This window comes from Lissotriton vulgaris, chromosome 2_1, assembly GCF_964263255.1.
Source record: "Lissotriton vulgaris chromosome 2_1, aLisVul1.2, whole genome shotgun sequence".
NCBI lineage: Eukaryota > Metazoa > Chordata > Amphibia > Caudata > Salamandridae > Lissotriton > Lissotriton vulgaris.
The window spans coordinates 652,890,298-652,904,853 of record NC_141687.1 but is presented as its reverse complement, the minus strand read 5'-3'; positions in this window follow the sequence as shown (position 1 = coordinate 652,904,853).

Below are 14,556 nucleotides of genomic sequence, written 5' to 3'. Positions count from 1 at the left end.
AGCAATGCTCTCGGGGCCGTATATTCACAATGCTGTATCAATCCTTACACCTGCTTAAAGCATATGCAAGGTTTTGACGCAGCATAAGCTCAAAAGTGACTGAATGAAATGTTATACATTTATCTCAGTCACTTTTAGGAGCCGTTGCTGCACCCCCTCACGCACAGGAAAGTCTCATTCTGGCGCAGGGCTTTACAATGTAATGTACCCTCCAGATGCATCACGTTCTTAATACAACACAACATGGCACATCTTTTGCACCACGGCTGTGTCACAAAAGTGATACAACGGCTGTGTAAAAGAGGCACAAGGGGATTGTAAATCCGCCGCTAACACATACAAATTCACCCAGGCAGTTTCACCAGCAGCGCAAATTGAAACATAGACTTGTAACATATTTATGTACATATGTTATATTCAAGTGCTTCGGACATACTACAGTATACTATAGGTAAACACCTTAACGATTTATGCTGTAGCACTTCCTTATAGTTCTGCACTTTCACATTCTCCATACACTAGTAATATATTCATTCATTCATTTATGAACTACACATTCATTCTCACAAACTTATACACACTAACATAGAAATATAGTTCTTTCTTTGACCAGTGAAGGTAGTTCTAAAAAGAACTGGGGTTTTTTTCTGTTTTTACTTTTCAATTTGCTTTGTGTTTTGTCAACAAGTTTTTTTTTAAACCAATAAAATTGAACTGGAACCCTAAAAGTATCAAACAGGAACAAAAGAATGAAGAAAAAAAAAACTAATGTTGAGAACTGCGATGTTCCTGCATCCTGCGTTTCATCAGATCAATAGACTGTCCCCTATAACACAAAAGTCTATCGCAATGAATGCATACAATTTTAACGTCAGCAAAATCAGGATCAATTTGTGGATGTGGACTGCTGGCTGAAAATTCTGCTGCAGTAGTTGATGTCCTTGGTGCAGAAGCAGGTGGGTTCTCCTGCAACCTCCGTGTTGCAGCTCGAGCAAAGTTATTGGGGTGCAAGTTCTTCACATGTCGCACCATATTTGCTGTGCCAAAGGAGTATTTTTTAGATGGATCACCCCTTGAAAGAGTTGTTTGGCAAATTTTACAGGTTACTTTTGGAGCATTAACCTTTTTTTGCCCTTCTGGAAAAGTAAAAAAATTCCAAATTAAAGTTTCTTTCCTCTTCATTGCAGGTTCTTCAGAAATGAAACCTCCCTCTGAAGAACTGCTGGAAGATGAGTCCATTGCTCTTATTATAATGTTCTTCCTTCTGTTTGAAAAAATTCTCAGACAAAATGCTTCTTCTTAGAAAGTCAAAGTCGAATGATTATAATGGGACGGAACTTTCAACAGTTGCAATAGGAAAAGTTGTGAACCAATCAAATCTCTCCTTTTGAAGTCACATGACTTTGTGTACGCTTATGATGCGCTTACGCAGCTGTTTCGATACCGGGATGCATGATGTTCTACCGCGATTTGTGTAATTGTTTTTAAAAGTAATATATGATTGTTAAAACTGTAAAAAAATAAATTTATAGTTATCCCAAATAATATCTTCCCTTAGTATGTACATTAAATACATAAATATATATTTTTAACCATATAGAATCATTGGCGCCTTTCGCGTACAGGGAGCCGTTCATGACGTCACACGGAAGTTTTGATGCGACGCGTATCGTCAAACCATATTTGTACTGTATGCACGGGTACACGCTGATTATGATTAACAGTACAAAGTATATTGCAATCACCGCCTCACTGACAAATCAGAGCTCAGGGCGCGCTAAGGAGAGTGATTAGAAGTGGTCACTCATTGGAGGTCCGATTCTGGGCCTGCCTCTGCGCACATGATAACACCGCCCCCATCTTTCTCTGTTGTTAATTGCTGGTGCACACACTCACACTTGCACATGCCACCACCTAGCATGCTTGCTATCACTAAGCCTGGAAATCAATACAGTAGCCACCCAGCGTAACGCCCTGCACGAGCCGTGGCTGCTTAAATGCAATTGCAATTTAAGGAATCTCAATTTAGAGATTTCTTAATTGCGATTTTTGCATTTGGGATGATGCATCCCAAATGCAAAAATACTGGTCACAAATGGAAAGATTCTGAGAATCTGCCCATTTGCGACCATTTTTTTGCTTGATGCAACTTCTTTAAAATACTCGTAAATATCAAAGAGGGTTTTCAAGGATAACATTTATGATTATCTACCAAACTAATCTATAGTGCCCGTCGGAACGATATTGCTATTTGCATATCATTTTGTCTCACCACTACTATGGTTCTAACTCGGTTGCTCTGAAACCTATGATTGTTTTTTTACCCCAATCCTAATATGAACAATTACTATTCTTTTGAATAGTTGTGACAGCCCCATTACTTTCGTTTTAAAACACTTGCAACATGTACAATATTTTGCAAACTACCTTTTCAATGGTTAGCATTGCTATTATGATTCCCTAATATATACATCTTTTTTATATTTACAGTCTATTGAAAAGTATTGTGGTGTCTGCAACCAAAAAGCTTCAGCAACTTATACAGAAAACTTTATGGTAAGAATCTTTTCTGAGTTGCGTGCACTAAATTGGAAAGCTGACTATGCACCGTCAGGGATGTGTAATTCCTATAGCCCGACGCACAGCACATATTGTTTGAGGTCAAAGGCAACAAGTTTTCATGTGTATTGTGTCCTTGGCACAAGTAGGCCCAACTCCCAGCAGCACAAACGCTATGGCTGCCAGTTAGCAGTACCACATAATGGGTCAGAGAAGGGCACTGTCTGCAGTTAACGTAATATGTTTGCCCATATGTTAATGCTGTTCAAACCTGTATTTATGGATCATTAATTGAATGCATTTATTACTCGGGCGCGCACTCTAAGTAAATGTTGTAACATCTGAGTGCACAACTGTCAGTGGCTCCAGTATACAAAAGCGTGCAGCTCTGAAACACGCCTGACCCACGTATGCTTATCAGAAGTGTCTGCTGCCGAGTTAATATTTGTGTCCATATTTTAAAGACCTTCAAACTTGTACAACATTGATGCAGTCATTATTATTAATTAGAGTGACCGTTCCAAATAAATGTTGTAAACTCAGACTGCACTACTGACAGTTTCTGTAGTAAAAAAAGTGTACACACACTTCCAAAGTTTAGCACTATGAGGCTATGTATACTGCTCCCAGAATGCTCTGCGATTTGATGCAAATAATTGCAGAAGCTTAAAAGCAAGTTTGATAATACTTTGCTTTCAAAATAAAATGTTCATAAAAACGAGAAAACAGAAAAAAAACATTTAGCTAAACTACTAAAAAATTTCTGTTACCATTTTTTTGCAGCATCATTTAATACTGTGTTAATCCATGCTAGTATTTCCCAAAAATATTCATTATGGAAAATCTCTGTAACTACTTTCAATAAGATTATGGGAAACAAAATTCAACAAGCATTGGCAAGCACAGTAGGTCTGAAATTGATGGTCACCTTTTTTTTGTCATTGTGTGACTCGTTTTGGCATTGTGTTTGTAAAACGTTATTGGCATGTAAGCTGCTGCGCCCTCACTATGATAACAAACTTTGGCAAAAGCAAAAAAATATTTTTGGTTTTAAAAAGCACAAACTTCCACAGTAGTTACTGGCACTGAACAAAACTACTTTGTGTGTCGATATGCTCCTTGTGAAACAGCATAATGCTGTGACTCACAGTGAAGCCATCCGATACAAAGACAGAGAAAGAGAGAGAGAGAGAGAGAGACAGGAGAGAGAGCAGAGTGGATGAGAGTGGAGGGACCTGAGAGAGAGAGAGAGAGATGTAATAAACGCAAAAGGTCACGGTCAATGCCAGACCAAATTAGGGGCCCAATTATTCAAGAAAGTCTCAAAAGTGCACCCATGGAATATGTCCTAGCAGTAAGTGCAGCTATACAGCTTTTGTGAATTCCCAAAAATGTACACAAGTAGGACAAGAAATAGTACTCCTAGAAAATATTTGTGAACTACATTTTAACATGAGCAAATTTGCATGTGTAGATTTGCTCCTGCGAAAATCTGAATGTTTACAAATTCACTTTTCCTCCAACACCTTTTTTCTCAACTCAGGAAGAAGGTTGATGTATGCCATTGTCGGGAAGAAATTTCCAACATTCTTCACTATGACAAAAGATGAGAGAAGAGTTGTTAAAAACACATAAAACATGGAAGTTAGTGGGTTTGCACAGACTCAAAAGGCCATTCTGACCCTGGAACTATGTTCACCATGTAAATACATATAAAGTTTTTTTTTCAAAAAGCTATTCACATTTAAACAATGTAATATTAATTACAACATACTTTTCACTTTCTTCTCAACAGGCCCAATGTTTCGAATGCAGCAGATGACTCTACCTTCAATTCATAAAAGCAAATGTAAATCATACTTACCTTTTACTGCCGATATATGTGAAAAATGTGTTAATTTTGTTGAGTCTAAACACACCTTTTGGATTAGGACTATAGAATAGTGGTATAAAAAATATAATTCATTCTATTGTCAGATATCTACCTTAGTGATAGTGGAATTACCACTACTTTTTAGACAACTATTCAACAATAATGTGTAGAGGAGCCGTGCTGCTTCTTCACCTTCAAAGAGGAAGATTTAAATTTATATTTCAACAGATAAACAAAATAATTACTCAATTTCAAAAAGAAAATTAAGTAGGAATGTTAGACGAAGTCTGCTCCAACTCTAAAAGCATTGTGCAAATCGTAGCAGGTGAAAAAAAGTGTGTCTCAACATTACTTTTTAAGATAATTTGGACACAAGACTAGACTGCAGGAGTGTCCAAATATCTAATTAGATATCTTGCATGTGATCATATGTTACTTAAAAACATACTTATGCACTTTTTATGCTGGACAGTATTGCTTCTAAAAACCCTTTCACTGCTTTCCTCCAAACCTTTAAAAAAGATTTCATGAATTTACATGCATAGTCATTCAGGTCTGTATATCTCTAATGTAAAACAATCGTACTTGTTTTCTCTTTTGTAAACTGACATATGTAAACTCATCACTCACTCCTATGGTAAGCCTTTGCAATCCTGAATGCTGAGTGCTGAGTTTTTTGTGAGAGGATGCCCATACATAACCAAGCTAACTTTTCTTTAGCTACATAGAAACATGTAGTGTAACCTGTCAAACACTTTGAAATACTACCCTCCCACTAGTCCTAGAGGTGGATGTAGAATTCAACCGTTTTTCATAAAATAGAATTGGATGTCACTAAGTGCAAAGTATTTCTGTATTATGGAATCCCTAATGCGTCCCTTAAAGATTCAAGCGAAGTCCAAACACATACTAACTGAAACACACCAACCCTTGGTAACCTGTAAAATTTGCCAAACAACTCTTTCAAAGTGTGATCAATCCAAAAAATACTCCTTTGGCACATCAAATATAGTACAAAACACATAAACTACTTGCACCCCAACCACTTTGCCTGAGCTGCAACACAGAGATTGCAGGAAAACAACTTGCTGCTGCACCAAGCACATCAACAGCTGCAACACCATCTTTAGCAAACAGTCCATACTCGCATATTGATCTTGAGTTTCGTAAACTTAAATTTCTATGCATTTATTGTGATGAACTTTTGTGTTATGCAAACACTATATCAACCTCATCAAAAACAAGAAACAGGAGCAGTGCTGTCCTCAACATTACTTATTAGACATTTATCAAGCTTTTTTGTTGTAAAAACGACCCCGTCTGAAGGCAGTTGAAAATGTGCACACTTGCTGCCTTTCTTGGCTCGGGTTATCAATTACTCTTGAATTTCATATTCTGATTCAAACTCGTGGCACTTTATTGAGCCTTTTTGTTGTATCTACTACCCCGGCCGAAAGCAGTGAGAAATTTGCACACTTGCTGCCCTTCTTGGCTGGGGTTGTCAATTGTCCTTCTTATAATACAAATTCAAAGTGCAGGCCCTTTTTTTGAGCCTTCTTGGTAACTATTACTCGTAAATGGCAGTAGGTAATTTGCACACTTCCTGCCGTTCATGTATAAACAAAAACTTAAAAGTCTAACAATATTAAAAAAGAGCCAGTATAGTCTATGGTTATCAAATCTTCTGTTTTTTATTGAAATTCAAAGTACAGGCCCTTTATTGAACCTTCTTGGTAACTACTACCCGTGAATGGCAGTGGGTAATTTGCGCACTTCCTGCCGTTCATGTATAAACAAAAGCTTAAAAGTCTAACAATATTAAAAAAGAGCCAGTATAGTTTATGGTTATCAAATCTTCTGTTTGTTATTGTAATTCAAAGTGCAGGCCCTTTATTGAGCTTTCTTGGTAACTACTACCCGTGAATGACAGTAGGTAATTTGCACACTTGCAGCCTTTCTTATTTTTCACGTTATTAATCTGACACTCAATCAACACATCATCTACACGTACACACACCTACTTGCTGCCTTTCTTGGCTGCGGTTATCAATTTTCCTTCTTCTAATACAAATTCAAAGTGCAGGCCCTTTATTCAGCCTTCTTGGTAACTATTACTCGAGAATGGCAGTAGGTAATTTGCACACTTGCGTCCTTTCTTGCGTCCTTTCTACCGCACAGCGTGTGTACTTTGTGCACTTGCTTAACTCCTTAGATGAGATACCCGTTTCTCAGGCTCCCACTGCGGAATCCGACTCACAGTCTGTAATGGACTGGAAAACCAAACACCCATTTCCATTACAAGGCAGTGGGTTGTTTCCACATCTGCTACCTTTCTTCCTTTTCACCTTATTCTGCATCCACTACCTAAAACACACCTACCTCCTAACGTTCTTGCAGCCTTTGCCAAGTATTATTCTAATTCAAAGTAGAGTCCCTGAAATGGGCCCGGTGTTGTACTTTTTCAGCCCTACCCCCCACAATGGTAACTTAATGCACTTATATTGCTTCTTTCGATGTCGTAGCCATTTCTTATGCTCCCACTGCAAAATTCGATGCCCTATCCGTATAATGACTTGGAAATCCAAAGATCCACTTTCCTGACAACGCAGTGGATAGTTTGCGCGTCTGCAGCCTTTCTAATTTTTCACCTTTTTTATCTTCCACTCAATCAACACATCATCTACACATAACACACACCAACTTGCTACCTTTTTTGGCTGCAGTTATCAATTATTTTTCAATTTCATATTCTGATTCAAACTTGTGGCCCTTTATTGAGTCTTTTTGTTGTAGCTACTACCCCAGTCGAAGGCAGTGGCAAATTTGGACACTTACTGCCTTTCTTGACTGGGATTATAAATTATTGTTCAATTTCATATTCTGATTCAAAGTCAAGGCCCTTTATCAAGCCTTTTTCATATAGATACTGCACTGGCAGAAGGCAGTGGGAAATTTGTACACTTGCTGCATTTCTTCGCAGGGGTTATGAACTATTGTTCAATTTCATATTCCTATTCAAACTGCAGTCCCTTTCACAAGCCCTTTTTATTCTATCAACTACCCCTGCCGAAGGCAGTAGGAAATTTGAACTCTTCCTGCCTTTCTTGGCTGGGGTTATCAATTATCCTTCTTGCAATACAAATTCAAAGTGCAGGCCCTTTATTGAGCCTACTTGGTAACTATTACTTCTCCTGTTCATGTATGAAAAAAAGCTTAACAAAAGTCTACCAATAGTAAAAAAGAGCCAGTATAGTCTATGATTATCAAATCTTCTCTTTGTTAGTCTAGTTCAAAGTGCAGGCCCTTTACTGAGCCTTCTTGCAAACTACTACCCGTGAAAAGCAGTGGATAATTTGCACACTCACAGCCTTTCTTAGTTTTTACATTATTCATGTTCCACTCAATCAACACATTATCTACATGTACACACACCTACTTGCTGCCTTTCTTGCCTATGGTTATCAACTATTCTATTTCATATTCGTATTCAAACTACAGGCCTTTATCGAGCATTTTTGTTGTAACGAGTACCCCAGCCGAAGTCAGTAAAAAATTGCACACTTGCTGCATTTCTTGGCTGGGGTTATCAATTGTTCGTGAATTTCATATACTGATACAAACTCATGGCCCTTTATTGAGACTTTTTGTTGTAGCTATGACTCCGGCCGAAGGCAGTGAAAATTTACACAGTAACTGCATTTTTTGGCTAGGGGTTATCAATTGATCTTGAATTTCATATTCTGATACTAACTTGTGGCCCTTTATTGAGGCTTTTTGTTGTACCTACGACTCCGGGCGAAGGCAGTGAAAATTTGCACACTAACTGCCTTTCTTAAATAGAGGTAATCAATTATTGCTCAATTTCATTTTCTGATTCAAAGTCAAGGACCTTTATCAAACCTTTTTATTGTAGCTTATACCCCGGCCGAACAAAGTAGGATATTTTCACACTTGCTGCTTTTCTTCACGGGGGTTGTCAATTATTTTAAAAGTACCTACAAGCTTAGCAACAATATTTTCTTTTGGAAACAAATTTCAAACTAATCGTCTCTGTAAAACTTCTTTGACATGTTCAGCCATTTCTCCAATTCTTATTTCTTGTAGAATAGTTCCATATTCAGCATAATTTCCTTATTGCATATTTGTAATAACTTCCTTATATTAAAAATATAACCAAATGTTAACATTACCAATGCTACATTACATCAGTTACTTATACTACCTATGGAGCATAACAACAAATGACAGTACCACAAGATATCTGGAGAAGCTTGTTGTGAGGACTCTTGAAGAAAATTAAACTTCTCATTATTGATGACATAAGCATGGTATCAAACTTAATGCTTGCCTTTGTGCATTTAAGAATGCTGCAAACTCTTAAGACAGAGTATGACACATTAGTCTCAATTTATTTAAGGCACAGACAATTGTACTATGTCCTCAGATTCTGTTAACTGTACAAAATAACATTCATCAATGTTTGTGTCGAGTAGCACCTTCAATATGCATTGCAGACATCAGGGTTCACAACTTCACTTCAGCTTTCCTTCTACATTAATGACAGCATTGAATCCAGCCTTGCTTCACTTAAGGCAGAGACAATTGTACTGTATCCTCACATTCTGTTAACTGTGACAAAATAGCATTCATCGATCTTTCTGTCAACAAATACCTTCGATCTACACTGTGGACAGCCGAGTTCACAACTTGAATTCAACTTTCCTTCTACATTAAGGACAGCATTGTATTCAGCCTTGCTTTCCTTAAGGCAGAGACAATTGTACTGTGTCCTCAGATTCTGTTAACTGTGACAAAATAGCATTTATCGATCTTTCAGTCAACAACTACCTTCAATCTACACTGCGGACAGCTGGGTTCACAACTTGCATTGACAGATCTTTCTGTCAACAACTACCTTCAATCTACACTGCGGACTGCTGGGTTCACTACTTGCATTGACTGATCTTTCTGTCAACAACTACCTTCAATCTACATTGCGGACAGCTGCGTTCACAACTTCAATTCAGCTTTCCTTCTACATTAAGGACAGCATTGTATTCAGCCTTCTTTTCCTTAAGGCACAGACAATTATATTGTGTCCTCAGATTCTGTTATCTCTGACTAAATAGCATTCTTCGATCTTTGTCTCAACAACTGCCTTCAAACTACACTGCGGACAGCTGGGTTAACAACTTGAATTCAGCTTTTCTTCTACATTAAGGACAGCATTGTATTCAGCCTTGCTTTCCTTAAGGCAGAGACAATTGTACTGTATCCTCACATTCTGTTAACTGTGACAAAATAGCATTCATCGATCTTTCTGTCAACAACTACCTTCAATCTACACTGTGGACAGCTGCGTTCACAACTTCAATTCAGCTTTCCTTCTACATTAAGGACAGCATTGTATTCAGCCTTGCTTTCCTTAAGGCAGAGACAATTGTACTGTATCCTCACATTCTGTTAACTGTGACAAAATAGCATTCATCGATCTTTCTGTCAAAAAATACCTTCAATCTACACTGTGGACAGCTGGGTTCACAACTTCAATTCAGCTTTCCTTCTACATTAAGGACAGCATTGTATTCAGCCTTGCTTTCCTTAAGGCAGAGACAATTGTACTGTATCCTCACATTCTGTTAACTGTGACAAAATAGCATTCATCGATCTTTCTGTCAACAACTACCTTCAATCTACACTGTGGACAGCTGCGTTCACAACTTCAATTCAGCTTTCCTTCTACATTAAGGACAGCATTGTATTCAGCCTTGCTTTCCTTAAGGCAGAGACAATTGTACTGTATCCTCACATTCTGTTAACTGTGACAAAATAGCATTCATCGATCTTTCTGTCACAAACTACCTTCAATCTACACTGCGGACAGCTGGGTTCACAACTTGCATTGACCAATCTTTCTGTCAACAACTACCTTCAATCTACACTGTGGACAGCTGCGTTCATTACTTGCATTGACCAATCTTTCTGTCAACAACTACCTTCAATCTACACTGTGGACAGCTGGGTTCACAACTTCAATTGAGCTTTCTTTCTACATTGAGGACAGCATTGTCTTCTTGCTTGCTTTCCTTAAGGCAGAGACAATTATACTGTGACCTCAGATTCTGTTATCTGTGTCTAAATAACATTCTTCGATCTTTGTCTCGACAACTGCCTTCAATCTACACTGTGGACAGCCGTGTTCACAACTTGAATTCAGCTTTCCTTCTACATTAAGGACAGCATTGCATTTAGCCTTGCTTTTCTTAAGGCACACACAATTATATTGTATCCTGAGATTCTATTATCTGTGATGAAATGGCATTCATCAACCTTTGTGTCAACAACTGCCTTCAATCTACACTGTGGACAAAAGGGTTCACAACTTCAACTCAGCTTTAGAACTAAAATAATCTTCAATATCTATCCTTATAACAACTTTCAATATACTGTGCGTTCAGTAAAAATTAAAACTTCATAGCAAGAGCTCCACTACTACAGAAAACATTGAATTCAGCCTTGCTTTATTTAAAGTACAGACTAATGGATTTTATGTGTCCTGATTATGTAAAAGAATGTCACAAATAGTATTCATCTATAACTGTTCACTAGAGCTTTCCATCTACACTACGGACAGCTCAGTTCACAACTTCAATTCAGCTTTCCTTCTACATTAAGGACACCATTGTATTGAGCTTTACTTTCCTTAAGACAGAAACAATTATACTGCGTCCTCAGATACTGTTAACTTTCACAAAATAGCATCCATCAATCTTTGTGTCAACAACTGCCTTCAATCTACATTGCAGACAGCTCAGTTCACAACTTCAAATCAGCTTTCCTTCTAGATTAAGGACAGCATTATATTCAGCCTTGCTTTCCCTAACGCAGAGACAATTATACTGTGTCCTCACTACAGACTCGGTTAACTAAGATAAAATAGCATTCATCGATCTTTGTGTCAACAACTGCCTTCAATCTACAGTGGGGACAGCTGTATTCACAACTTCAATTCAGCTTTCCTTCTACATTAAGGACCACATTGCATTCAGCCTTTTTTTCCTTAAGGCAGAGTCAATTATACTGTGTCCTCAGATTCTGTTATCTGTAACTAAATAGCATTCTTCAATCTTTGTGTGAACAACTGCCTTCAATCTACACTACGGACAGCTGGGTTCACAACTTGAATTCAGCTTTCCTTCTACATTAAGGACAGCATAGCATTCAGCCTTGCTTTCCTTAAGGCAGAGACAATTATACTGTGTCCTCACATTCTGTTAACTGTACAAAATAGCATTCATTGATCTTTGTGTCAACAACTGCCTTTAATCTACAATGCGGACAGCTGCCTTCACACCTTCAATGTAGCTTTTCTTCTACATTAAGGACAGCATTACATTAACGCAGATACAATTCTACTCTGTCCTAAGATTATGTTAACTGTCCAAAATACCATTCATCAATGTTTCTATCGATTAGTACCTTCGATCTATATTACAGACAGCAGGGTTCACAACTTCAATTCAGTTTTCCATGTAAATGTGTCTTCACTATGTGTGCTGAGAACTACCTTCAATCAATTCTGCGCTCAGTATGGAATGCCTAGCACTAGGAGACATTTTTATTTGTTGATTAATTAAAATCGTTACAAAAAGAAAAAGTACATATCAAGCACAAAGTCTGATTGAACATATATTAATGGAAGCCCAAAAAATATATTTGTCGACAATTGATTAACTATTTCCAGTAGAGTTCACAACTATATACCAAGAGTGCCAGCACTACAGAAAACATTCAATACAATCTTGATTTACTTAAAACACAGACAATTGCACAATATCCTCACATTTTCTTAAACTTTGAACACTAGGAAATTCAGCCTTCATTGGTTTAATGCAGACAAAAATCTACTATATGTGTTTCACATTTTGTTTAAATAAGTGACAAAAAACATTCATCTATGTCTGTTAACAACTGCCTTCAATCCACACTGCACAGGGAACATACAAGCTCACCGCCAAAGATACTACTTACTCAGCGCACCATAAATAATCACAAACAAGAGTGAACACTTTTATGTCACAGTGAGACATACTGTCCCTTTTAAATGGAATGGATGCAGAATTCAATCAACAATAGACATTACTTTAATTACTGTACCTCACCCCGACCACACATCATCACAGGGTATATTCAAGCTCAGCGCCAAAGGTATTACTAACTCAGTGCACCACAAATCATCACCATGTCCCCGTATTGAATGAGATGACTTATTTAGAAAAAAATACATCATACTTCTTGAAAATATACTTTAACTTACTTCAGTGAATGGACATCCAATATTTATTAGAAAACTTGATTTTAAAGATTTTGCTACCAATCCGTGCTGCTTGCACCACACATCATCACACACTCCACAGAACTTCGTTGCTTTAGATGCACACTTGCTTCCTTTCTTGGCTGGCATTATCAATTAATCCTCAATTTCATATTCTGATTGAACGTCAAGGCCCTTTATCGAACCTTTTTCTCATTTCTACTACCCCAGAAGAAGGTTATTACTCCAAAACTAATCTGTAAAATTTAGCAAACAACTCTTTCAAGGGATGATCCATCCAAAAAATACTCCTTTGGCACACCAACTATGGTGCGACATGTAAAAACTTGCACCCCAACAACTTCACTTGAGCTGCAACACAGAGATTGCAGGACAACCCACCACCCACCAACTGCTGCACCAACCACATCAACTGCTGCAAACAGCATCTTCAGCAAGCAGTTCCTACTCACATATTGATCTTGATTTTGGTAAACTTAAATTTCTATGCATTTAATGCGATTACATTTTCTGTTACGTCAAATAGTCTATCAACCTCATCAAAAATTTAAAAAAGGAGCATCACACTCCTCAACATCACTCACTACACATATATCAAGCTTTGTTGTTGGGAGAAATACCCCATCCAAAGGCAGTAGGAAATGTGCACACTTGCTGCCTTTCTTGGCTAGAATTATCAATTATTCTTTAATTTAATATTCTGATTCAAAGTCAAGGCCCATTATTAAGCCTTTTTGTTGTAGAAGTTTCCACATTTGCAGCCTTTCTTCGCTAGGGTTATCAATTATTCTTTTTGAAATTGAAATTCAAACTGCAGGCCCTTCATTGACCCTTCTTGATAACTACTACCCATGAATAGCAGTGGGTAATTTGCACACTTGCGTCCTTTCTACCGCACTGTGTGTGTACTTTGTGCATTAGCTTGCCTCCTTATATGTGGTACCCATTTCTCAGGCTCCCACTGCAGAATCTGATACTCTGTCAGTGTAATGGACTGGAAAATCAAACACCCACTTCCCTTACAAGGAAATGGGTAGCTTGCACATCTTCAGCATTTCTTATTTTTCACATTATTCATCTTCCATTCATTCAACATACCATCCACACATCCACAAACCTACTTGCTGCCTTTCTTCTCTGTGGTTATCAACTATTCTTCAGTTTCATATTCTGATTCAAACTCGAGGCCCTTTATCGAGCCTTTTTGATGTAGCTACTACCCCGCCCAAACGCAGTTAAAAATGTGCACACTTGCATTCATCAATATTTGTATCAATTAGTACCTTCGATCTACATTACAGACAGCGGAGTTCACAACTTCAATTCAGCTTTCAATGTAAATTTCTCTTCACTATGTATCCTGAGAAGTGCTTTCAATCAATTCTCCGCTCACTCACGGCAGTTTATTGAGCCTTTTTTTAGGTAGCTACTACCCCACCCAAACGCAGTTAAAAATCTGCACACTTGCTACCTTACTAGGCTAGGGTTATCAATAATTCTTGAATTTCATGAACTTCTTTTATATCAGTTATAGGTTTAGTACAATAACAAAATTCGTCTTGCAAGTATAAAAGAACACTTAATGACAGTCTACACTACAGACAACACAGGTCACAATTTGAACTATTATGTCCCTGAAACATACATATTTTGACAATGTATTCCATACATGTTCTGTCTTCAATTTCAATCGTGATTACAGATGATAAACTCCGCCATTAAATGTACACTGCGGACACCCTGATTCACAACTTCAATTCAGCTTTCATTCTACATTAAGGACACCATT